Source organism: Heliangelus exortis, chromosome 1, assembly GCF_036169615.1.
Source record: "Heliangelus exortis chromosome 1, bHelExo1.hap1, whole genome shotgun sequence".
Classification (NCBI taxonomy): Eukaryota; Metazoa; Chordata; class Aves; order Apodiformes; family Trochilidae; genus Heliangelus; species Heliangelus exortis.
This window is the reverse complement of record NC_092422.1, coordinates 48,028,645-48,055,471: the sequence shown is the minus strand read 5'-3', so window position 1 is coordinate 48,055,471 and position 26,827 is coordinate 48,028,645. Positions and strand designations below refer to the sequence as shown.

Genomic DNA, 26,827 nt, shown 5'->3' with positions numbered 1-26,827 from the left:
TTGTTGGGGAACTGGGGTTTGGTTTTTTGGTGGCTGTTTTTATTACTTTTCATAGGGACGTCGAGGTCAAAAATTAAGCTTCAAAACTTCCCTAATTTTAGAGTTAAAATGTACATTGTAGTTTAACTAAGCTAATATCATATAAAATATTATTGTATATTTGTAACCATGTACTGAAGGGACTTATTTTAACATGAGAAAATACACATATTAACTTGATGAAAGAATGTTAACATGTGCTACAGATTAATCTTTCTCTGAGGAAAACCTTAGCAAGTGCCCTTGGTGTCTCTTCATAGATATCTAGCAGTCAGCTCAAGATGATTAAAAAACACCCACAAATTCTCCCTTGCCACCTTTTTTTAATTATCATGAACAATACCACTACAATACCTGAAAAGCTGGTGCAGTGCTGGAGGAGGTTACACCTTCAATTCATCCCTCTGAATCACATCAAGCTCAAATAAACTTTCCATATTTTTGGAACGCAGCACTAAGCTTCCTGCTCATCTGCGTGTATGTTCTCCTTTGGACTTTCATTTTTTACAAGTACTGAAAACAGCTTATTTGTGTTGGGGATTCCGTAGTAGGCAGGGACCAGTGATGTGGCTCCTATCAGAAGATTAAAGAAGCTCCCCTGGCTCCAAAACCCACCTCTGGCCAAGAACAAAGTCATCAGCAATGGTGCTAATGCCTCTGCAATTAATATATTTAAGAAGGGGAAAAAGAAACTTCAAAAAAAAAAAACCACCTGCAGCAGACAGAGGAGTGGGATGTGAGAGAAACACCTATCCAGATGCCAAGGTCAGTGAAGAAGGAGAGGTAGGAGGAGCACCAGAGCACAGATTCCCCTGCAGCCTGTGGTAGAGACCATGGTGAGGTGGGCTGTCCCCTATGGATCACAGTGGAGCTGATACCCACAATGCAGCTGATGAAGGATGCCATGCCAGAGGAGGTGGTGAAGAAGGAGTGAGGAGCCCAGGCTAGAGCTGTCTGTCATGAAGGACTGAACCTTCTGGGAGGGATCCACGCTGGAGCACTTGGTGAAGAAGCTGTGGGAAGGTCTCGTGCTGGAGAAGTTAATGAAACTCTCTCCTGTGGGATGGCCATCACATCGGAGCAGGGGAAGAGTCTGAGCAGTTCTCTCCCTGACAAGGAAGGAGTGGCAGAAAACAGTGTGTTATGAACTGATTATGAACCCCATTGCCCAGCCCCCTGCACCACTGCAAGGAGGGGTGTGTGTGGAAAGTTAAGAAATTGGGAGCGAAGTGGTAAGGGCCCAGTAAGAAGGTAGGGATGGGAGAAGGTGGTGTTTTGAAGATCTGGTTTTGTTTCTCCTTGTCTGGCTCTGATTTGATTTGTTGCAAATTAAACTGATTTTTCCCCCAAGCTGAGTCCGTTGTGCCTGTGATCATAATTGGTGAGTGAATCCCCCTCTCCTTGTCTTGAGTTGGATTTTCTCCTCCTCTTCCCACAGTGGAAGGAGGAGTGAACAAGCAGCTGTGTGGTGCTTAGTGAGGCTGTTCCTGTACCACAACAGCCCCATCTTCCCTGTTTGTATCCCTCCAGAGAGCTACTACAAAAATAATGGTTTTGACCTGTCACTTCGACCACATCCACTTTTGTCACATTCTTTGCCATGTCAAAGACGAACTGCTGAGTTTCAGTTGCATATCCCTTTACTGTTCCCATAACAGGATGAAAAGGGGATTTTCCACTTCCAGAGGACTAAAGCATCTCTCTCCAGAATCTCCAACTTCCAAAATGATCAAATACTTTCATGCTATCTCCTATTTTGTCCCATTTATCTGAAAGTAGTTCAAACATCCATTAAGCCATTTAATTAGTATTTTTGTACATACCACAGCAACTAAATTTTTAATTAAGATCATGGACTGTTGTGTTGACTAGCATATTCACATCATACCCTACTGGGAAACTCTACCATCTATTTCTGGTCTAAAGCATGCTCTCCCTAAGCTCTGATACTATCCTTTGTTTTTTACACAGATGTGAACAGAACAAGGATCCCAGCACACAAACGATGCTCCCTGATGTCACAGCAACAGCACAGACGGGAGGTGTGGGGGGGGAAGACAAACCACCAACTTTTTCTTCAGAGATACAGAACCATTCCACAAGTATTATGCTAAATCAAGTCCTCTTATTTTAGGCTGAGATAACTAAGGTAATAAATTACAACTAAAAGTGACACAGCATTTTGATTCACAACACTACCACACTGTTATCAATAAACCCATAAACTTACAGTGAGGCCAGTGAAACTTCACATGCAACTCTTAAGTTTAACTTATCTAAGCATCCATTAATGGTGGCTCTGAAAAAGAATTGATAGTATTACAGAAGTTTGACCTGTATTGAGAGAAAATTTCTCAAAGAGTTTGAGATTTATTTTTCTTTAAAAAATGAATTATTAATTTTAACTGAACTTCTTAATGAAATCTTAATGAGAACACGGTATTTTGTTTCATGCTTGCAACTACAAAGAACTGTCAATTGAGGTCTCAGGTAGGAATAGATGAGCGAGAATACGGGAAAGCAATTGCAGGCCACAGGGGAGCATCACACACCATCTGCCCTCATCCTCGAGTGTGTAACAAATGCTACTCTACTGTTACTCCGTGTTTACATCGAAACTTCAATTGCAGCTTATACCAGTGTGTTACGGCCCGAGCATCCCTTGCCTCCCACTTCCTGCCTCTGCATAACTCCTCAAATGTTCTTCATCTTCTGAGTAAAATCAGCAAGCCACCAAGTGCCAAAAAAAAAAAAAAAAAAAAAAAAAAAAAAAAAAATGCTGGCAGACGTGTTACTGCTTGTGCTGCCATCTGCCAATGGCCTCCGGGATGATGCTGCTAACAGGGACTGCTCCCACGGAATACCAGCAAAACCACCCTGTGCTCAGCACAGTCTGGGAGCAACACGAGTCACCCCCTGCCCCACCAGCAGGAGCCCAACCAGATCTTGCTCTGCAAGTGCTCCCTTAGCTCCAGAACAGACTACACCTCTCCCCAGGTCCCTCTGAGGTACACTGCCGAAAGCTCTGCATTCCTGCCTCTGCCCTTAACATGAAAAGGGAAAAGGCTCAAAACACACACACATGCATGGGAAGAGCTTCAGTTTTTCACAGTAAGTTGGAATGAGGAATTTTAAGTAAGGACTTGGGCGGGTCTTGATAAATGAGAGGTTCAACATGAGCCAGCAATGTGCACTTGCAGCCCAGAAAGCCAACTATATCCTGGGCTGCAACAACACAAGAGAGGTGATTCTCTTCCTCTACTCTGTTCTTCTAAGACCCCACCTAGAGCACTGTGTCCAGTTCTGGAGTCCCCAACATAGGAAGGACATGGAGCTGTGGGAGTGAGTCCAGAGGAGGGCCATGAATATGATTAGAGGCTGAAGCACCTCTCCCATGAAGAGAGGCTGAGAGAGTTGAGGTTGTTCAGCCTGGAGAAAGGGCCAGGGACACCTTCCAGGGCAGCCTTCAAGTACCTGAAAGGGACCCACATGAAAGCTGGAGAAGGACTTTTTTTAAGGGAATATAGTGATAGGACAAGAGGTAATGGATTTAAACTCTAAGAGAGTAGATTCAGCATAGACATTAGGAAGAAATTCTTTGCTGTGAGGCCACTGAGACACTGGAACAGCTTTCCTAGGGAGTTGTGGCTGCCCTCTCCCTGGAAGTGTTCAAGGCCAGGTTGCATGAGGCCTTGAGCAACCTGGGCACATGGGAGGTGTCCCTGACCCTGCAGGATTGGTACTAGATCATCTTTAAGCTCCCTTCCAGGGCAAACAATTCTATCATTCCAAGTTCTAGCATTTGCTTTGAAGTACTGTACCCAGAACGTAATTGCATCTATATTTTCATAACGGTTTTATTTATTTAATAATTTAGACTTCAAGCATAGCTCAGCAGTCAGCCATTTACTTTGAAAAGTACTTCTTACTGCTAGGTACGCTGTTTCCATGGAGACTTCCTCATACACTACAGTGTGAACATTCTTCATCTCTTGTTTTCTTCTCATTAGTATCAGTTCTCTTCCTTGCAGGACAGTTAACTCAGGCCTCTACAATTAAGACATTATCAGAAAGAACACCTAAGAGGGAACATCCAGTAGAGTAGACTGCAGCAAAAGGAAAGCAGCAACTTCTGCAAAATACTGGCACGTAACACAGAGCAAGAATCTGTTGTGTTACTCTAAGTATGTTTCTGTAACATGATCCTAGTATGAAAGAAACCTACACTTGCTACCAGTTTTAACATTATTAGTATTTTAAAAAGCCAGACTTCTGCAGATACTTAAATACTGTTCTTTGAAGCATCAACACTATTTTGTTCCTGCCACTCTGAACACCTGTCAGTCTCAGAAATGTCGCAGTTTTGCATTGCAATTATAAGTGTGAATCTTACCTATAAAAGCTCTAAGGTAAGTAGCAAGCTGAAGTCATATTCATTCTATTAGAATAGTAAAAGAGTGAAATGCCTCTTGGGACATCCCCGTAAGACAATAAAACCCAAGTTATAGCATCCTCCAGAATTCTAGACCTATCTTACAGTAGCATAACACTTCTACTAGTCATTACAAACTCATATTCAAAGATAAAACTTTGCCAGGAGAGGTTTAGGTTGGATATTAGGAAGAAATTCTTTATGGAGAGAGTGATCAGGCATTGGAATGGGCTGCCCAGGGAGGTGATGGATTCTCAGTCCCTGGAGGTTTTTAAGAAGAGTGGATGTAGCACTCAGTGCCATGGTCTGGTAACCATGGTGGTAGTGGATTAAGGGTGGGATTTGATGATCTCAGAGGTCCTTTCCAACCCGGGTGATTCTATGATTCTAAGAACAACTGCCTGCATTCTTTCTTCCTTTCTGTCCCTGCAGTCATTAACATCATACAGCCATCCCAAACAGCAATGTTTGAAGACACTGTTACAGTCCCCATAGTGTTATTTCAGTTCTCATAGAAAACTTTAGGTGAAGAGGTACAACCCATGCCGGTAGCTTTCTTTCAGCTATTTTTTTCCTAATGTGGTTTACTGTTCATAGAGCAGAACTGAAAACAACCATATCACAGCTCTCAAAGTTAATTTTACACTGAGTTTTGCCATTGGGGGGTCATTTATTTATTGCTTCTTAACTTTTCTCCACCGAGTCCTAGCTCCCAACTCATGGAATGGAATTCAGGAAGTTAAAAGTGCATGCTTCACTGGCACTAATACAGAATGTGGTCACTTAAAAATCAGGGCAAACATCGACATTAAAAGTCAGTAAGGGCTTAAGTTTCCATCAGTAACAACTCCTGGGCACTTATGTTTAGATCATTAGTACCTCCATACTGCCAGTGTTTAACAGGTGGCCATTAGGTCCCATCTGAATCAACAAACTAATTGAAAGAATCCCTACCAATCCTGGAGTTCAGGACAAAAAGCAGAAATTTGGTCAAATCTTATGTAACCGAGTATAAAAGAAAAGGAATGTAGACCCCCTAATTCTCTTTAGTATCATTCACACATTTGAGAGGTGACTGGCTGTCTGTCTCTGCTTGACACCAATTCAAAATTTCCACACCTCTTCCAGATGGAGATGAGACCTTAATATGTTTTGAAAGTGATAAGGCTATGCAGTGAAGTTTCTGAGATGCCCCAACATGCACTGTAGCAGTTGCAGCAGCTGGTCTGGGGATGAGCAGAACCTCAGGCTACTAATTGAGGTACTGGAAGGAAGGAGTACTGGGCTCCAATCCCTTTCATCAGATTAGCAACTAATCTTGAATGCTAGCACTGACTGATCTCTTTCTCAATTATAAATCATAGAATCCTTCTTATTGAAAAAGACCTTTAGGACTGATTCAACCATTAACCTAGCACACTGCCAAGTCAACCACTAAACCATATCCCCAAGCACCATATCTATACAGCTTTTAAATGCTTCCAGGGGTGATAACTCAACCAGTTCCCTGCAGTCAGTTCTAATGCTTGACAACCTGTTCAGTGAAGAAATTTTTCCTAATAGCCCATATAAAACTCCCTTGGTGCAACTTGAAGCAAAATACAGTCATAACTTTCTATTGAAAGGCTGTCAAACCTCCCTAGCTAAATCACATGCTCTTCTTTATAGATAACACTATATTTAGCAAGATGCAATTTCCATCTGTACACAAAACCTTAATGTACTTGCTGAAGAAACAACAAAAAATGTTTCCAACCTTATATTTAATTTTACAGAAATAAAAATTACACTGTACAATGATGCTAAATGCCTGTCTGCCCATACTAACTTGTTAATAGGGTATTTCTTTGGTGTTATAGGTATGAAATATTAGAAATGTCTCAGTTACAGAAAAAGCTTCAAATGAAAACTGGATTGCTTTGGAAAACTGGATTGATTTGGAAAAGCAAATCACCATACAATGTTTCATGAATTCTGCTGCCTTTGGACTACTTGAAGCTGTACTTCAGGTTTACTTTTCACCTTGTATTAAACAGATAAATAAAACCACTGTATGGAAGCAGGTTTGTTAAAAGCAAAAGAAAAAAAAACTATGTGAGGGTAGGTGTTGGAATTACACCTTTTTTTGTTTTGTTTTGCTTCATTTTGCTAGAATATATTGTTAGATGAAAGACTGCCAAGATAGTGTGATGCTATACAGTAACGAAAACTGACGTACAAATTTTGATCAGCAGGGCTATTTTTGTTCTTTTCTTTCCTCCAGGAGACAAAAGGAAAAAACAAGGGGTATTGGTACATAATTTTGTTTGCACATTGCAAAGGCTCCTCACACACACACCTGTTACAACTCTGAACAGGGCTTCATCAGCACGTAACATTAAATGCTGCAGAAGTTAAATGCTGCACACAGACTGCACTCACATGTAGCTTTCTATCACTAAGTCATGTCATTGGCCTGTGTCTCATCAAACTGCTCTCTACTTCATTCAGATTCTGAGGGCTAAGGTGTACCTGCAGCTCTATTCCCACCATAAACTACAGAAGTTTCAAGAGCAAAGCATGGTAATATAATTTGGATGAGAAACAAAGCATAAAGGAAGAATATAGGGTTCCTACAGTAGTCCAGGATGGCAGACTACAAATATTTCCATTAAAAGCGTATTGGAAAACAATAGCTCGTTATTAAAAAAGTCTACATTTTACTTTTCCCTAGAACATGGAAAACTCAAGGAGGAATGTTCCATCTTTCCAATCATATTTTATGGGGCTAAACAGCTGGGAAAACACTAGAAGTTTCTAGTCTCATTTCTACATCTTTATCCAAGGCTTTCTTCCGATGTCTAAAACTAACACTTCTGCAGAGTTGTCCACACAATTCAAGTCTTGTGTGTATTACATGTTCCTGCAATGACAGAAAATGACAGCTTATCAGCACCTGCTCTTCTGTTAAGAAATTATCATCTTGCTCTATCAAACTCCACTGTCCAACTAATCCTTTATTTCAAAGTCTAAACAAAAGCACTTCCCTTTTTAAGTACATAAGTAGTTGAGTAAGTCTCAGTTTAAAGACCGCCTACATGGTATTTACTCATCTCTGCCTCTTTTCCAGATACTGGATTTTTTGACTGTTTCCTCCTCCTTAATTTTGGTCAGGAAAATTGTTGTTGCCTACTGTAAAATCCTGGAAGATGGAGCAGGACCACTCTGTCAGCTAGACAGAATACTGTTACTTATTCTCAACCTGCACTCTTAAAAGGAGCCCCCTATGTTTTATCTGAAGCTTTATAGGTATAGTGGAGTTCACTTCAGCAGGGCAGTTACATAGTATCTTAACAAAATGCAAGTTGTCAGTGCTTGTCTATTTACTGAATTCCTGATTCTGTTTTTTTGTTGGTTTTTTTTTTTTTTTTTTTAATTTCTGACTAGTTCGATGTAACTAGAACTGTATTAACTTATTTTGGCATTACATATAGTGACAGCTGCAAAGCATTGGAGCCACCAACTGTTCAAACATGGCAACAGCTACCTAACTTCTATTCTGGAGGAGTTTGCACAAAACAACCTGCAAAGTGAGTTCTGTCACCATCGAGTCTCATTCATTACTTAAGATGATTATCAAACTTCCTCTATTTAAATTCTGAAAATTCTGTATTTTACAAAAAAAAAAAATTCATCTCAAATCATCAATAGCATGAAATTTAGCAAGTCCAAATACTGGATTCTGCATCCAGTATAAATTGAGAGAGGAGTGGCTGGAGAGCAGCCCTGCAGAAAGGGATCTGGGGGTGCTGGTCAGCAGGAGGCTCAACACGAGTCAGCTGTGTGCATGGCAGCCAAGAGGGAAAAACCCCATCCTGGGGTGCATCACACACAGCACGAGCAGCTGGTCAAAAGAGGGGATTATCCTGATGTATTCAGCATTGGTGCTGCCTCACCTTGAGCACTGTGTGCAGTTCTGGGCCCCACAATTTAAGGTTGTGAAGGTCTTTGAATGAGTCCACAAGAGGGCAAAGCTGGTAGAAAGTCTGGAAGTAATGTCCTATGAGCAGAAGCTGAGGATTTTGGGCTGAAGAAGGCTGTGTGGTGACCTCATTGCTCTCTACAGCTTCCTGAGAAGGCAAAGTGGAGAGGGAGGTGCTGAGCTCTTCTGCCTGGGATGAAGTGACAGGACAGTTAAAATGGAAATAGTTAAAAGCTACATCAGGGAGGTTCAGACTTAACACTAGGAAGCATTTCTTTACTGAGGTTTTCAAACCCTGGACAAGCCTTTCCAGAGAGGTGATCAATGCCCCCAGCCTGTCAGTGTTCAAGAGGCATTTGGATAAGGCCCTCAACATGCTTGAAAGTTTTTGAAGTGGCCAGGCAGTTGAACTAGATGCTCACTTTAAGTCCCTTCCAGTTGAACTAGTCTATTTTCCCCTGAATTAAATCAGCATCTGGACAATACAAGCTTTTAAGTTTATTAAGAACTGTGACCAATGTACAACAGCACCGTACTAGTTTCCCTTTGCAAGGGATCTTGGACCAAGTCAACTTTATACTACAGCACTGCAGTCTTGAGGTGGCAAGATAGTAACAGAATAGATGACAAGGAAACTACTAGGAGAGTCAACCATACAGCTCAAATATAAGCCAAGACCTTCTTACAAGTCAGATGAGTTTTACTTTGTCTTAATACAATGTTGCACTCAGTACTATGAGGTAATAACCCAAGCATCTAAGAAAATCATTATAAATAGAACTGAGGCAGACTGCATAGCAAGAAGTATCTTATTAGATAAACTATGAGATTTTTCATGACCTTTCCAAACCTTTCTCCATATATTTAAGCTTAACATCACCACTGAGAAACCAGGCTCTCCCATGGGCTGTTCACCCAGTATCCCAAATAGCAGATCCCTAGGGAAGAATAGAACTTTCCTCTCCATGTCCTCCGAACTGTCTCTGACTTCAGAACTATTTGAGTTACCAGTCACACTGGTAATCCCTAAGCAGTTTTCCTCTGATTTTGTCCAAGTGCAACCCTGACTGCTCCCAATATTTCTGGACTTTTTTTCATGTTTATAATCGAGACCAAAAAAACTTCACCTTGCCAGGATTTCAGGATTTCAAAAAGAGAAGAAAATGTTCTGTGCTTCCAGGTTCAGCACCTGCACTGTCCACAGCTTCAGTCATCAGAAAATGCACTAAAGCAAAAAAAACAGTTTCTTCCCCTTCCAAATAAAATTGTTTTCCTGGCAGAATTTAGTTTCCTAGACACCACCAATGAGAATTTCACCAACGTGAAATGCTGATGTTTTGTCAGGCTACAGTGATTCCCTTCTGTTTCCTGATCACTTCTAGCAGATATTATGCAGGAAGTAATTTTACTGACAAACCACTTTTTGCCCCATATTGTGTGGGCATAAATATAACCTAGCCTTTAGATGTAGGCATTGCCCATATACATATGTTTATGCACAGAATAGGTATGCCTCTCATATGTACAGAGCTACATAACACACACTGTAAGAGAAAAAGTGTAGACTAGGGAAACAAGAAGCAGCTGTGAAGAGGGAAAAAAATCCTAAATTTTGAAGAAATTAGGAAAGCTCCTGGTTCGTTTATAATGCATGTCTCAGGCCTCTTGAGAACAAAGATGTACTGTCATCTTTGAGCAGTTAGTTTTTGACCTTGTGGGCCCAGGGAAAGGCTGTTGAAAAAAAGTCAATAAAAATAAAAATTAAAAATTTTAAAAAAATATAAAAAATATTTTTAAAATGGAAATTTTAAGTATCAGTAAGCTTTATTAAATGCCCCCCAAAAACGTTCTTTTGGAAACCACAGTATTTATTAAAATGCTTGAACTTATTCATGAGTTCATGAAATATAGCAGTGCCTGGGTCCAATAATTTACTTCATTTGAAGCCAAGAAAGCAAACTTCCAAAGTTGTATTCAAATTTTAAAGCAGGATTCCCAGGATTTGAAAAGCAAACAAATAAAAAAACCAAAACAAAACACAGCAGTAAATCAGGAAGGAGGGTATCTACATAAACCCTTCAACATCAGTCCTAGAATCTTGAAGTCATAACCTATGGGGAAGCAATCAATACCTTTACCAAAGAAGTTTTAAACAGTCCACTCCTCCACAGTAGAGGATAGAGATCATTCCAATTTACAACCTTCACTCCTGATACTTGGATTGTTGTGCAAGTTCTAGATATGAACAAAAACCACCTGCTCAATGTACTGGACAACTTGTGATTAAATGTGACAAATTGGCAAGAGTAAAAGAATTGCTTTCTATCAATTGTTTCATCAAAAGGATTGATGAGTTTAGAAGTAACTAAATTTCATGAAATGAAAGTAGAGCTATTAAAACAAATGCTATTCACATCTTCATGAAGCAGAGTGTGGTTTGGATCTATACATCCTAAAAACATCTGTTTTGTAGAAGAGTGGTTAACCTGTGAGATCATCTAAGAATCTCTGAGAACGTGTCTGGCATCCCTGGACATATTAGGTGGGAAGACTGGAAGATCAAAAATGCATTAAGGTTGGAAACAACATGTTAGATAGATACACACCAGTCAGTTGTGATTTTACTTGCTAATTAGACCACCAAAATGAAGGAATCTGCGCATCACTACCAGGTCTGAAGACAGGTACATTTTGCTAGAGGTTACTCAGCAAATTAAGAAATGCAACTGCTCCTCCTCTTTATCAACACTCTGCTCAACAAGTTCATTCCAAGTTAACTTTTTTTTCCCTTCCCGTTAAGTCACTTTTAGTGTTAAGACAGTGCTACAACATTCCATTGCACTTGCACACAGAAAGGTACTCATCCTTAGCACACCCCTCCACATTTGGCCAAGGAGTGTGCTTAATGTTCTGGTTTTTACATGAGCCTCACAGTGGACTAGAAAACTTTGAAACAAAGTTGAGAAAGACAGGTACAAATGCTGCACTTTTGGACTTGCTGGCAGATCTAAGAACTCTGAGAACTCTTAACAAAAGACAAACAGAAGCCCGACTTGAACAGACCAACCAGATCAACCATGTCCTTATTCATAAGACTCTCAGAATAAGGCATGGATAAACTTCCCAACTGTGAATGGGGAGCACACCAGGGCCCCAGACACCATGGATGTTCCAATTCTGTTTGGGCCATAAAAAGCCAATAGATGAGGATGTTCCCAGTCTGAGTAAAATAGAGATAAACCTCTCATTAGTGAACAGAAAAGTGAAGCATCAAGCTGCAGCTCTTGACAGGATCATATAGGAGATTCAACTGATTAATGCACCAGTTCTACAGGTGACAACTACTACATGAAAAGAACACCTCACAAGCTGTGCCTTGCCAGTCAAATATACATGGATGTTGATGCTCTCTAGAAGTGGCACTCTGGTATCTTTAACTCACAGCATACCAGCTCAAGTCCTGGCATGCTAACAGGTTGCCTTTGTTTCTCAGAATAGTGGTGAACCTGGACATGAGGCCAAAACCAGACATCCACAAAAAATAAATTCCGAGTAAGCAGGAGACTTTGAAAGGTCATGCTTCCAAGCACAAGTCTGGTCTCATCACAATGGCAAGGACCATCTAATTTAAAGGAATGCTTCTGCTGCAGCAGCACCTTGTCCCAGTCTAATCTAATTCCACCACCTGGTGGAAGCCATAACAAAAGCTGTTACAACAGTGTTTTAAGGGTGACTGATCTGGAGTTCTCTCTTTCAGGCAAAAACCAAAACCCAACAGGTCTTTCACTGTTGCTCATTACCCAATGCCAATACAAACAAACAGCAACAAAAACTCAACCAAAAAACAAACAAACCAAAACCCTACACAACAAAAAACCCCAATCCACAAACCTGAGAAGGGGCAAAGGAACAGGTGTTTCACTTCCCAGCTTAAGTTCACTTTTTTAGTTTTATTCTCCTTCCAGCACATTAAGGTGACTTGCCATAACCAAATAAAATAGTCTTTACCAAGGAGAGATTTACTATCCCTCCTGCTTTTCCCTCCCACCTCCCCCCAAAGTAACTGCATGGAATCTGTGATTGATGTACTACTGGAGTACCCTTAACACTACTTTAGTAGACCCCCTAGCTCTCAGTTGCTTCCTTCTCTTCTGGTCACTCAGCAGATAGAAAAAATACAGATGCAGGGTTCATTCCACTGTGCTTTATCAGCACTCTGTAAGATCACTCATACACAGCTTTTTTTCCCCATGTTTTTTAGATTCTTTGGCAAAGGCTCCCTTGCAGTTAACTTTTATAAAAGAGAAGGGAGGGGCAGACTTTCCAAGCTCCTTCAGGCTACAGAGGGAAGACTCAGTTTATCACTAGCAAAACTCATACGTAGTCATTAATAAAATACATCCCTTAAATTTTTCTTCAATGCTAGACAGTTTGTTTCTGCAGTGCCTGTAAGAATAGCTTTTATTCTTGTTGGCTCCCCATGCTTCTTAAAGAAAAATATAAGGTGAAAAGTAACCCAATTTAGATGTCCTAGAAATCTGCAGATTTCTAGAAGTAGGTGATCCCCTATATATTATAGCTTCTCCACCCCCAAAGGGGAACAAGCCTACAAACCAGTACACATTTTAAACTTCAAACTCTGATTTAGTACTGAAGAAGCTCTTACCAAGTGAAACCACACATATGCATAGATGGAGCAAATAATTTTCCAGGGTAACTCCACATGGTTACACATAACTGAAAGTGGCTCCAAGATGTGACACTATTTACCCAGTCGTCAACACTGACTGCCTCAGTATATCCAGTGTTCACAGCTCCCACAAATAAAGTATGTCTGTCAAGGCCACTGATGCTGCTTGAGTTTCAGTGAGAATTACACCAATAGATGCAGAGCTCAGATTGCAGGTTGTGTCTAGACATGCAACTTTGAGAATACAAGAGGGCTTGGTCTTCAGCTCTGCCAGGTTAGATATTAGGAAGAAATTCTTTACAGAAAGGGTGATGAGGCATTGGAGGTGGTGGATTCTCCATCCCTGGAGGTTTTTAAGAAGAGACTGAATGTGATGCTCAGTGCCATGGTCTGGTAACCACAGTGGTAGGTGAAGGGTTGGACTTTATGATCTCAGAGGTCCTTTCCAACCCAGATGATTCTTTGATTCTGGGACAGTTGCTACATGAAGTAATCCACAGAAGCAGCCAGGCCATGAAAGAAGGGTTACTTTTTTAACATACATGCTGCCTACAACTTTGCTATCTGGGGAGAAAGTAGTGTTAATACAGCAGGACTACTCATGTCCAGTTAGTATCCAGGACAGACTTAGAGCACACTAGCAAAAAATACTGCAGAATGGATTATCCAAGATTTTGGTTCTTTTTTAACTGCTACTCTCCATTTTCACAGTGAAAAATACTTCGTGGAAAAGCTTTTTTTTTAGGTAGTGACATATAAGGATTCTCGGTATCCAAGAAACTACAACTCAGTCACGTCACAAGGGCAAGTGTTCACTCAGTCTCTTCTTGCAGTACTTCAGAACTGTAACACTCTCACATTTTCACCTCTAAGTGCCAAAAAAACCCAACCCCCCCCCAAAACCAAAGGAAAAAAATTTCTCAAACACTAAGCCTCTCTGTATAACACAGCCATAGCAGAATAGGATACCTTAGAAAAGTTAAAATACTCTTGGGCACACCCAAGAGCCAATTTAGTATATGACAGAGTAAGATCTGAGAACCATCCACTGGTCTAGCAAAGCTCTCTATTCACCTATCTGGAAAAAAACAAACAAAAAACAAACAAACAAAAAAACCCCAAACACCAAACAGTTCACACAAAAATGTACTCTACTTGAATTAAACTAGAGTTGTAATATATATAGCAGCTGTGGTATTATAAACCCAGAGTGGCAAAACACTGCTTACCACCCCAAGGACAGACCTACCACAGCACTTTTTTGGAGAAAGTGTAGTTCTAGCCTCTCTAATATTTGGGGTTTTTTTCCAGCAGTTATTTTTCTCCCCTATTTTAGCTCCAAGTTTTAACCTTCATCCATCTCAACCTCCTCTCATGTTTAGAAATCCTTTAGTCACTCAGATGTGGTATGAATAAATGCATTTTCCTCCTCAAAATTTCAAATGCAGCCATATTTTAATACAAAACTGCATCTTTCTACAGACTGGCTATTTAATTATTGGCTGCATTTAATGAACAAACCTGAAAAAGGGACAAAAATAACTTCAATAGTAGACACCAACAAGTGAACATCTGTTGTCAAAGTGATTGGTACAATCCTTACATATGAGTTGCTAGGAAATAAGAGGTGAAAAGAGACATCCTAATTGAGAATACAGCTTCAACAGAAGCTGACTCAGACCTGGCCAGACAAAGAACATGCTCATTTTTGTTTGCACTGATCTCCTTGAATAACCCCTATTGCAGATTGCTCATTGCAGCCTCCCTGAGCATTAAAACCTGCTTTCACTACCCTGCTAGAACAGCCTCTCAAATGCTGCCTACTAGGATCATAATTCAACCACTTGATTTCACCTGGGATCATTCAGTTTTCTGCAAATGGAGACAATCTGAAAGGGGAGAAGGGGAAAAAACTACTTCCAGGACTATTTCCCCAGGCACTCAGATATTAAAAGCACAGACACCGAGAGGCAGAATGAAGAGCCAAGTTTTCCCACCAACTCAAGTCCCTGTTTGGCACAAAATCACAGGTGTTCCAAGCTTACAGGCTGGCTGTTGAAAATGCTCCACCAATCATGACAACTCAAAAATACTCTTGACATTCATTCTTGCAATTCTGTCAGTAAACATATTTAGGCTAACACCTAGCCTCTTCTTATGGTATATGGACCTGTACAGAAATCCAGTCCAACACTTCTAAAAGTGCTATCTGCTACTTTAAGATCAGGGCTGAATCTCCACTAGAAGATGCTGACAAGTACAAGGAGCATGTATTTGGTGAGATACAGAGTAATGTTAAAATCCAGCTGTACAGCCTTCAGACTGGAACCAAATTATGAACTAAAGCCTTCCAGAGGGCAAAACTTCCTCATGAAAATTAACCACCCTGTGCAATATCATCATAGCAGCAGGGGCTTCCAGAATTTCTGTATGATGGTTGCAATGGGGCACTTATTTGCACAAAATGCTATGAAAGTCAATTCCCTGCCACAGAACATAAGCATAATATAACTTCAGAGATTCATGACTTGCAGTGGAACAGTTGTTTTGACAGACACACAGACAGGTACTCATGACTTGCTTTTACACTTAATCTGCTAACACTGACAAAACCAAAAGAAACTGCATGCCAGAACTGTAGGATCTTACTCACTTTGTATCATATCAAGAACTATTTAGCCTAACACAACCACACAGCTCCAACCCAACTTACAGTAACTTCCAATCATAAAATCCAGGCACCAATCACTCCCCAATCTGGGTGTTTTCCAAAACCTTCTGGTGGATGAGAATTAAGTGCTTTTTTACCTACATTAAAAATCCATTAGCAAAGCTTATCACACACAACGCTCTCCTATGCAGCAGAGAAAGTTGTCCCTAATCCCTCATTGTTTCATTAGGCAACTTTCTGGTTCAACATTTTTGCTGAATAGTAACAAAAAAACTGATCAGCCACCTAGTAGTGCCAGTTTCTAGAATGGACTACAGAGAATGAGATACTTTAAAAAAGCCTCTCTTTTTAAGAGAACACAGCAGTTTTTGGTGTTTTGAAAACCAGTAGGAAAGCAAAAACTCTTATGCCTGTAGAGCTTTACAGGGTCTAACATAAAGACTTTCTATTTCCAAGTATGTATAAGCTTTCCATGTATTAGAGTAATACTCAGAAACTACGGAGTTAATTTTCCCCACAAAACATAGCCCTTTGACAAAGTACTGTGGGGTGAGGAAGAAAACAAAAAAACCCAAAAGATGATAAACAAGATACACACACACCAAAACAACTGGTGACTCAGTACTTCCCAAGTGATATTTTACATCACTGTAGAAGACAGTTAAAGAACTACAGAAGTAAATAGGTACAACAGTAGAGGCAGCTTTCCTTCTGCATCAAGTACACTAAACAGGAACTAGTTAATTTGTTCTATAGCAGGGAAGAGCACTGCCATAAATGCAGCTGAAAGATGTGGGTATCTGGAATCTTTTAAAGATTCTATAACATGTCACCCAAAGGATTTCTTATTGTTGTACAATGCCTTATCCATTGTTAAAATCCAAACCATTTCTATCCAAACTGCTGACATGCCCCACAGCAGGACAGTTGCTGTAAGATTCTTGTCAGTCACAGCAGTGTACAAGGCATAGAAAATAAGAGAGTAAGTAACCCAAGTTGTACTAGTCTTCTGCCTTAACTGAACTTTCTACTTTTTTTTCTCCCATCTATTCTTGTTTTCATCTTCCCTACCTTTAATCATATCCCTGACTGCCTCCCAGCTCCCAGGAAATCCCACTTTTCCCAGCAGGAAACAGGCTTGCCTATTTCTACTCCAAGACATGACCAGCTAGCGCATTTCTGCAGGTCAGATTCCTTCAAACGCTCACCTCTTCGACCAAACTCATGCAAGATGTATTTCCCAGTGACCACAATATGCAAGGAGTAGAACTCAAGCATTTGTCAGGACTACTTTTTTGACTTTTAAGAATTCACACTATACATTAAGAGCATTAATCAGCTAGCCCAGTTGTCAGAAACCAAAACCAAGGTCTGAATGCTGAATAGGCACGGAACACTTATCACCAAAATAACCATATCTCTTATTAGGAGTCCCAGCTAGCTCTGTAAACCAAACTTGTGTAATAATCCTTCCATGCAAAGCATGTTGGCCACACATAAAACATTTTTTTTATATTTTTATGAACTAGGGACATTCCCTCCCTCAGTTTCAGTGCGTGCCTAAATATGCCACTCAGTTCTAGTGATTAACAGAAGCGCTAATCTCAAGTCACAAAAAAACCCCCAACATCTAAGGCTACCAAATTACAGATAGTTTTTTCTGTAGTTTGCTACCCACTTGAAGAACCTGATTTAGCTCCAAAGTAGCCTGAAGTTACCTCTTAACCAAGCATTTTGCATTTGGATACTTAGCACCCGAATTCCCCAGGTGTCATTGTCATCCTACTAACTTTAAGTGTAATGAAAAAATGCACATCATGCGATACCCCACCCCCCAAAAAAAACAACCAAACAAAAAAAGCAACCAGGTGAGCCCAAAATGAGATCGAATTCACAGAACCATTCATGTATTAAGTCACTCTGAGAATATGGTAAATAAAGTTTAATTTAAAAGTGAAAGGGAATGCTATGTTTGCTCATTTTTTTCTTAGGAAGGTGGAAAGTCTAGAATAACTGAGAGAAGATCCATTTTACAGCTCTCAGTTTCTACTCATGGGGCCAGAAGCCCATTCCTCCGTTTCCAACTACGTTCCAAAACAAAGCTTCAGAATCAGCACCACACCACCAGGGTGGAAATTCATTTCCAGGCCTTGCCAATTCTGGACTGGCAGTTCTTATGCACAGTTTTAACAATTATGAGTCTCAACTCTTCTCCTGATTATCATAATAACCAAAGGAAGACAGACGCTTGTTAATGCTACTACAGAAGACACAAGCACAGCAGACAATCCATTAGGAAGAGCAGTATGAGCAGTATGTAGCCAATGGAGTACAGAAGAATCCTAATGGAACATTTCTGGTTTCCCCCCCCCAGTATCTCCTCATTTAGACAGAAAAAAAACAAACAACCCAACAAAACCAGGAAACTGAAATGACCAGAAATTAGGACTCTGATAACAAACCAGTAGATCTCACAGCAAGGCTATGATAAGAGTCACAACATGATGCAGACCACTGCTTTACAATCAGTTTTATCTCCTATATCCATGACATTTCTGTGTTTTACACTGAATACTATTTACTTATTTTGTCTGAAGCTACTAAAACCAAACATTTAAAGAGAGGCTCCAGGGAATGAATTCTAGTTTAGTAACAGGTGGGAAGGGAGACCAGTGGTGTGAACTTGTAAGCTAAATACCAGATCTGAAGAAAGCTGTGGGTCTGTCAGTAATACTTTGTAAGCAAAGCCATTTATGAACTACACAAATACAAGTGATGCATTTTAAAGAAGAGAATTAGTCAGAAACACAACAAAGTGCTCCATTCACTTCCTCATTACAGTATGTAAACTATGCAGGAAAGATACAACTCCGTGCCACCACAGCAGGGGATGTCCCCTTCTAGTCCTATGTTCATTTAATGCATATGAACTAGCCATTACTCAAAATGTCTGCTCACCAATTGCTTTTGTATTCTCAAGTCAACACAAGAAAGTAAATTCTGAAGAACTAAACTTTTTTTCAGTATCATCCAGTGACAAATTCATGAAAAACAACTGCTTGATTTCCCAGAATGCTTTCAGATACTAGGAGTGTACAGAGAAAAGTTTTCTACAGTTAACAGACAAGGTTTTCCTTATAAGGGTAACTGTGCTATACCAGAACTTCAGACAAGTATTAATACTACTTAATTTCTTGCTTTTTGTTCAGAAAGACAAATCTAGTTAAGCTTTTCCTGCATGATACACATAAAAAAAAAAAAAAAATTCAGTTTAGAGAATTCCTGAAAACCCATGCAGGCTTATCTTCCATAGTGCTAAGCTTAAAGAAGTTTATATGGCTCAGACTAATTCAGAGCAGCTCACTTGAAAAATTATTACCTGTATCAAAGCCAATAGAAAGAAATAAGCTTCTCATCCATGTGACTGTATTATAACAGACTCAACTGAACATGCCTGCAAAAAATCCTTCTTGGTATTTCTGCAGATCTCTTATACTGGCACTTGTTTTGGCTACCTTACTACTCCACTACAGTCAACTTTCCAGAGGAACATCAGTAACAAGACATCTATTTCAGCAAACCCAGCTGGACTTCACAGCAGTACCTCTCCCTACGATCTTGTGTCAACCCGAGTGCAATGTCTCAGCTACACAGAAACTAACATGCACAGGATTAGAAAAAAAAAAATTCTTTGGAGACACATGACTACAAAATAAGAAAAATAATTTAAATGGAACTTAAGGTACAAGGCAAGATTATATTCACTTAACTATACACCCATCAGAAAGCTACTGATACATTAGAATGAGTGATACAGACTAAATTACAGATATTTTCAGAAAAGAACATGTGATTAACCGCAAACTTCTGATAAAATAAACTATATGATTTAGTAAACAAAAGCTGTATTGAAAGCATGCAAGTAAGACCAATACTACAGTCTATACACAGGCATTGTTGTACTTTCCCCATGACTAAAAGCACAGATTAATGTGTCTTTAAAATGCCATATAACAGTTACAAAATTATTACTCACAGACTTGCACCATGCACAAGTATTTTTTGGAGGCCAAGAAATTAAACACGTCAGTTTGTTTTCACACAAAGGTATCAAAACCATGTACATTCCAACATACCTGATGGTTAATTTAAGGCTCCACAGGCATTAAAAATTGCTTCTGCAAGCACTCAGCTTTAACAAAGTTTTGTTGTCTAACTGTAATATTCATCTTATCTGCTTACATAGCAGTATAAGCCTGACAGCATATTAAATGCTTCCTGCATTTCAACTTTCAAGAATCCTTTTACACCCAGAAAGGAGTTAAACCTGCCATTACCAGATTATTCCAGAAACTGAACATAGAGATGAGGATGAGACACACATCTTCATCTGCTGACTTTACTGACACAAGTCTCCTCTAATCAGAAAAACTAGTAAGTGAATTTTAAGCTTGGGAACACAGTATTTTGGAGAACAAACATATATGAACAGTACAGTCCAAAGAAATGGGTGTAGAAAAACAAGGACAGAAATTGAGTAGCACATAATAAAAATCCAAGTTGGCTTGGCTACTTTAGAAATAAAGTTAAGGAGATACCAAACCCATCTAAAAATTTTAGTGTCTTCCTAGCAGACAGAGTAATATTCCAAGGCAGCACTGTGATCACTGACTGCCTCTGGAAAAGTGTTCAGCACTCTCAGGAAAACAACCCATTTAGCTTAGTATCCCCCCCTTTTAATTTGCAAGGGCAAGCATTGAGGCAGCAAGGACAGCATTGACCCAAATATGCTTAATTTTCCTACCAGAAAGGTACTTTAGAGTACTATCAAGAGTGGTGACTATAAGCAATAATTTTAGTACTTTGAATTTCCAGCATTATGCCTCTGGAAGTCTGTTTTAGGAAATGAAACCATTAATATTTGAGCTACAAGCACAGTTTGCTAACATGCAGCTCACTCAAAACCAAGATGTGCCAAATGCTCCACTTGCAGATTTTACATTAACACTTCCTTATGGAGCAGGTTACCACATCTTCCTTAATCAACCTCAACTTCTTTGAAGCAGTTATGAGTTTTTCCCCCCAGGTAAGTTCTTCAGGTAGCTCAAGAGATGTCTTATTTCATTGCCATGCACCACATGATAAATAATTCACTTCAACAGTTACAAGTTGACCCCTGTTACACTCAACTAAAATGTAGGTACCCACAAGCAGTGGACACCTGACTAGTAATAAAGATTCCATAGCTGAAGAATTATTACAGCCCTGCTTGCAACCTCCTTTATTACTCTTTAATTTTAAAAGTTCAGGATGGAAAAACTAAGGCTAAAAAAGCACTGTATTACCAATCAGAACACACACAAAATTCCAATAGAATAAAAAGCATTACAAAAGCAAGCCACTGAATCCTTCATGTAATCTGATTTTTAGAAGTAAGCTTACACTGAGCAAGTCAGAACTTTCATACAGATTTTCTGATACCTAACAAAGATTTTCTTCCCAACAAATTCTACAAGAAACTATAAACAAGTAACCACCTCACTTTAATAGAAAGCTCGTAATAGCCTTAAAACAAACAAAAAGAAACAGTCAAGGATTTAAATAAATACATATTGTCAACAACAAACATCCAGTACATACAAGCAAAAAGCCAGATACAGAAAACTGAAGTCTCATTACACATAAAATTACATGACATTTTTTTCAAGAAGAAACTTAAAAATCTTAAGTTTCCTGGCCCACTGAAGGAGAAATTCCTTAAAGCTATGAAGTTGTTTCAGCCTCTATCCCCACCAACCTCAACAGGCCGGGACAAGTGCAATACCACAGTCACACACAGCATTGCAACTGATCCCAACCTGTGTAGAAAGGGGTACAATTTTTCCAAACTTACTGACTGACTTGTCACTGCCACAGTCAGTTTTGCATGGATTTGCACAGCAGAGTATCATACAGCTGGATGCAAACCTGCAAAACTAACCAGAGAACAGTGTTCAATAAACAACAAATAAATTTTAAGACACGCTGAAAATGTAGGTCTACAGCTAGCAGTACTTTAAGTGCTTATAATGCAGTAGATTAGTGAACACTACCTGCACTATAAGCACTTTAGTGCTACAAGAGCTGTCATTCACTAGACTGCTATGAAGGTAAGGCAGGACACAAAACATCCCATAACCAGCTGAAAGCATCCAAACTCCTTGATGTAGATCATAACAGGCCACCATCAGTTTTGCATAGATTTGCACAACTACACTCTTCTTGTAGTGCAACTATGCAAAACTAACAGAAGACTGCAAAGCAGAAAACTACTGGAACATCTACAGTCTTAACCTGAGTGACTGGATGAAGACATAACTTCTTATGCCAGAAGGAGCACTTAGGGCAGTAGATGCTAATCTACTTCACTATCTGCACTAGATGCACCTTAGTACAAAAAGCACTTGACACCACCACACTGTACCTTTCCAATCTCTGAAGTTCTGCAAGATCTCCTGAGGCAGTTGTCAACATAATGCTACAAGTGCCTTCACTGCAGTAGGTTCTATATATCACTACCTGCACTGTAAGCACTTTGACATTACTCTGACGCAACCAGCGTTTTTAGTAATTCAAGATATGTTGTCTACCTTGCACCTGCTGAAAGAAAAGAACAAAGATTTGATCAGGTTTTGAATGGCTCAAGTTTGACAACAAAGCTTTGGAACAAATATTCACACTTTGTTTCTGGGCTGAAGACCTCATTATGAGTAAGCTGAACCAGCCTGTTACCCCAAACCAGGACTCTTGTGGGTTACAGTATCAAAATCAATGCTGATTCACAGTTGGAGGAGCCCAATTGTGACAATGAGTCAACTGCTTGTCCCATACCATTCTCAGAACGCCATCACAACTTCTGGAGATAAAAATAACTTAGTTTTCAAAGACTGTTCTGGAATAGGGTAAGAACTTCCACCATCTTTCCTCAGTAGAAGAAAGGGTAAGGCCAGAAAGTATTAAAACAAGTATAAACAAAGTTTATGCCCAACTCTGTGTAACTGTGAATTCAAGAATTAAATTGAGAAGATCATACCACCAGCTTTCTGAAGTCCAGAAAGCATCTTACTACATTCCAGGTATCCTCTTAAGTTTTCCAATTAATCCCTTTTCTGGCAGGTTAGACAATCTGCTGCTACTGCCAGAGACATCCTGCCTCAAAATACAGTTCCTACCATTGTCTTTACATTGTCCTATCTAGTAGTAAAAAGCAGTTTCTGAAGGTGGCTGTACAATATACTACTACAACCAGATTTCAGCCACTTAGTAGAGACCCAAAGCTCACTGAAGCAGGAAAAAGCTGCATCTTAAAATCTGAAAGCACATTTTAAGTCTTCTTTATTAAGAATATAGACTTGAAGGATCACATAGAAGTTCTTACTTGACACTTACAGCAAGCTTAATACTTTGAAACTACAAGAAAGCTGTAACTTTTGCAAAACTTAAAAAGCTTTAAAGAAAAATACAACCCTAGAAACGGAACCTAAACATTTTTAAACCATTGTCCAGCTGCTTTACTTGGAGTGCTTTAAAAACTTTCATTATTCTCCTCTACACGACTGAAATTCTGGACTGCCACACGTGCATCCAATCCCAAGGAACTCTTTGGAATTTAGCGCTCCTAACCAAAGTTAGGGCTTCAAAAGCACTGTTTCTGCCTCTACATTTTTAAAAAACAAATTCTTTAAAAAACCAACAACAAACCAAGACAAAAAACTTACCGATTTCGGTAAAAAGCAATTTCCTCCACAAGCGTGCTACTGCAACATCCCCCAGAAAGCCTCATTATTCCTGCTGCACGTGTCGTTACTGCAAAGAAAAAAAAAACCAAAAACCACACCAAGTTATTTGCTTTTTGTTGCCGAGGAGAGAACAAAGTCACCCAGCAAGTTCCCCAACACCAGGACACCCCCAACCCCTCTCCCACCCCCAGCGAGAGCGCCAAGAGCTCCGGTACCCCCCTCAGGCGGCAACTCACCGCCCCACGCGCACCACACACGCGGGCTCCCCCCGGTTCCCCAAGAACCAACCCCCTACACACGCACACCTCGGCGGGGAACACCCCCCTCTCCCCGGGCTCGCTGCCGCCGCTCCGGCGGCTCGGGGGGATCTCAAGGAAGCTGACCGGGCGCTGGGGAAGCCGCTGCGGGGCTGCAGGCCCGGGCCGGGCCGGGCCCGCTCCCCTCACCGCGCAGCACGTGCTCCGCCGAGAACACAGAGGCGGCCGCGCGCACTGCGCCCGCCAGGGGGCGCCGATACCGGCAGCGCGGAGGTCACAGCCCGGCTACGGCGTGACGGGCCCCCCCCTCCCTCCCGCTTCCCACCGCCCCCAACGGCCCGGCCCGGCCCGCCGAACCCCGCGGCACAGGGAGAAGGGAAAGGGCCGGGCCCGTCCCTTCCCCGTGGTGCCTCCCGGGCCGGGAAGGGTCCGCGGCGGGGGGCGGGGAAACGGCTCCCCGCGGCCGCCGCTGCCCACACGCGGCTCCGGGCCTAACAGGGAACAATCGGCCCCAGCACGCAGCCGCCGCCATGTCCCCCGCCTCCTCCCCCTCCCCAGCAACATGGCGCCGCCGAGGCCCCGCAGCTGCCGCCGCGCCGATTTCGTAATGAAGCCCGCGGCTCCCGAGCGGCGGCGGCGAGGGGCCCGCCCGCTGGCCCTCGCCTGCCTGCCCACCCGGGAGAACCCGGGAGCACCGGCCCGGCTGCCCGCGCCCCGGTGGGGAAGGGAGGGAGGAACGGGATGAGGAGGGGGGGAAGAGGAGGGCCCGCCGCCCCCGCCCCTCCTGCGAACAAAAGCCCATGCGGAGGGGCCCGGGACGCGCTCGCAGCCCGCGGCGTTGCCCCCTCCCTGGGGCCCCGCGCCCCCTCCCCCGGGGGGGGCGGCGGAGCACAAAGCGCCTTCGCCGGGAACTCCCCGAGAGCCCCCCCCCGCCCCCTCCCTCACTCCCCGCCCGCCACCGCCTCCTTTACCGCCGCTGCCGTTCCCCGAGCTGGGCGTGGGCGGCGAACGGAGCCCCCGCGCCGCCGCGGCCTCTGCCCCATGTGCGGCTTTGTTCTGGTGCCGCCAACTTCCCCCCCCTTACCCCCCCCGCAGCCGTGGCGGGCACGGCGCAAACTTTCCCGGACGGGCCTTCCCCCGCGGGCCGCGGGGGCAGAAACCCCCGCCCGCCCGCCTGCTCCCACCCCCGGCCCCCGGCAGCTGCCATTGTGCCGAGCGCGCCGCCCTGCCCGCCCCGGGGGCTCAGCCGCCGCCGGCCGCTCCCCGCGCCGTCCCGGCGGGCCGCCCCGGGCCCGAAGCGCGGTGTTGGGGGGGGCGGGAAGGGGGCGGCGGGACTCACTGCAGCAGCGAGCGGCGCGCACTCTTTTTCAAATCTCCCTCATTCCGGCCCCTCCCGCCCCGTGTGCGAGCTCGGGAGGCGCCGCCGCCGCGGCGGCCGCTGCCATGCGCCTTGCTCCCGCTCCCCCCCACACCCCACCCCACCGCCCACCCACACCCCCTCCCGCCGCCCCGGCCACTCACAGCGGCCCGCCAGCACCCCCCGCGCCGCTACCGCCGCCGCCTCTGCGCCGCGTTCCGCCGCCCGCCCTTCTCCGCGCTGCTTCCCCGGGCTCGCCCCCCGCACCGGGCGGCCGCCGGCGCCTCACAACAGGTTTCCTGTCAGCGACACGCGTGCGGCAGCGACACTCACCAGCCAGCGGCGGCCGCCGCCACCATCTTCCCTCCTCCCGCCGCCCCCGGCGCCCTTCGCGGCGGGGCGAGCCCGGCCGAGGGGAGCCGCGGCGCTCGCCGGCGGGGCGGATGGGGTAGGGAGAGGGGGCGGGGGGGAGGGAAGTGGCGCGAAGGCAGGTCCCGGCGGCAGCGGCGGCCGGGCTCGGGGACCATGTGGGTGAATGAAGGGCGGTGGCTCCCGCCTCAACGTAAATATCCACAAGCCCCGCTCCGCCCTCATTAGAATAGAAAACAAAGTGCTTCCGAGCGCTGCGCCGCCCAATCGCCGGCCGCGGGCCCCCGCCCCCGCCCGCCGCCGCCGCCTGCTGCGATTCATCCACACACCAGGCATGCACCGAGCCAGGCGCCCGCCCGGCCTGCGCCGCTCCGCTCCGCGCCGCGCTGCTCTCCCGGGCACCTCCGCCGCTAAAACTTTGTCTCCGCCGTTTCGCCGAGGGCCGGGAGGCGGCGGGGAGGGGGTGGGGTGTACGGGGGAAGGAGTGAGGGGGGGTGTGTGTGTGTGCGTGCGTGTGGAACGCGGTGCCCGCCGCCCCGCGCCGCGCAGGACTCCCGCTGGGGGATGGAGGTGCTCCGCGCATCCTGCCTGCGCAGGCGGTGGGGAAGGGGAGGGCAGGAGCGGGGTGGGGGATGCACATGGTGGCCCCGCACTCACGGGAGGGTCGGGGGGGGAGGCCTGGCCGCGGGGGGCGGGCTGCTCCGGGCCGGGCCCGCCCCGACAAGTTGCGAGCGGTGGGAAAGTGGGGGCGCCGCGCCCGTGTCGTCGCTTCCCCCCTCCCCCAGCTCTCTGCCCTCGGCCCCACGCGGAGTGGAGCGGAGCGGGGTGGTCTCGCATGTGGTTGCACTTGTCCGAGGGAAACTCCTGCACTTGCGCCTGGACGAAAAGGGGGGACAGGAAACACAGATGGCCGGGATGCGAGCGGGAAGCTGGCGGGGAGGCGGAGCGGCAGCATCCCGGGGCGCCGCTTTCGGGCGAGAGTCTCACCCGCTACTCGCGGGTCCCTGATGGGGACTCTGGGGTGTGGGGGGCTGCGCGGGGCTCTGGTCAGTCCGCAGCTCTGTTCCGGGCGGGCTCCCCAGCAGATGGGTCCTTCCTGGAGCCACCATTAAGTGCGGCTTCCGCGGGCGCGGAGCTGAGCCCCGGGGCGGCAGAGAGCGGGCAGCGCGGTGTTGTTGCGGGAGCATAAAGTGCCAGGAGCTGTGGGATGGGTGCTCGTTGTAGCGGAGCTGCGGAGTTAGGGGGGAAAAGTGTGCTAAGTGAAGGTGTGCGA

The 26,827-nt window shown here is 43.9% G+C and overlaps 1 long non-coding RNA gene across 2 annotated transcripts; it reads right to left on the bottom strand.

Moving 5' to 3' along the window:
• Nucleotides 1-574: 574 nt before the first annotated feature.
• Nucleotides 575-25,763, bottom strand: LOC139795152 (uncharacterized). Of its 2 annotated transcripts, none has more exons than XR_011725398.1 (7): nucleotides 25,350-25,763; nucleotides 23,547-23,638; nucleotides 22,257-22,429; nucleotides 8,407-8,622; nucleotides 3,969-4,088; nucleotides 2,270-2,338; nucleotides 575-1,808 (listed from the first exon to the last, which is right to left on the bottom strand). It is a non-coding gene; the product is annotated as an uncharacterized lncRNA (long non-coding RNA). The 2 variants fall into 2 exon arrangements; XR_011725397.1 differs by having other exon boundaries at nucleotides 25,519-25,763.
• Between the last annotated feature and the right edge of the window lie 1,064 nt (nucleotides 25,764-26,827).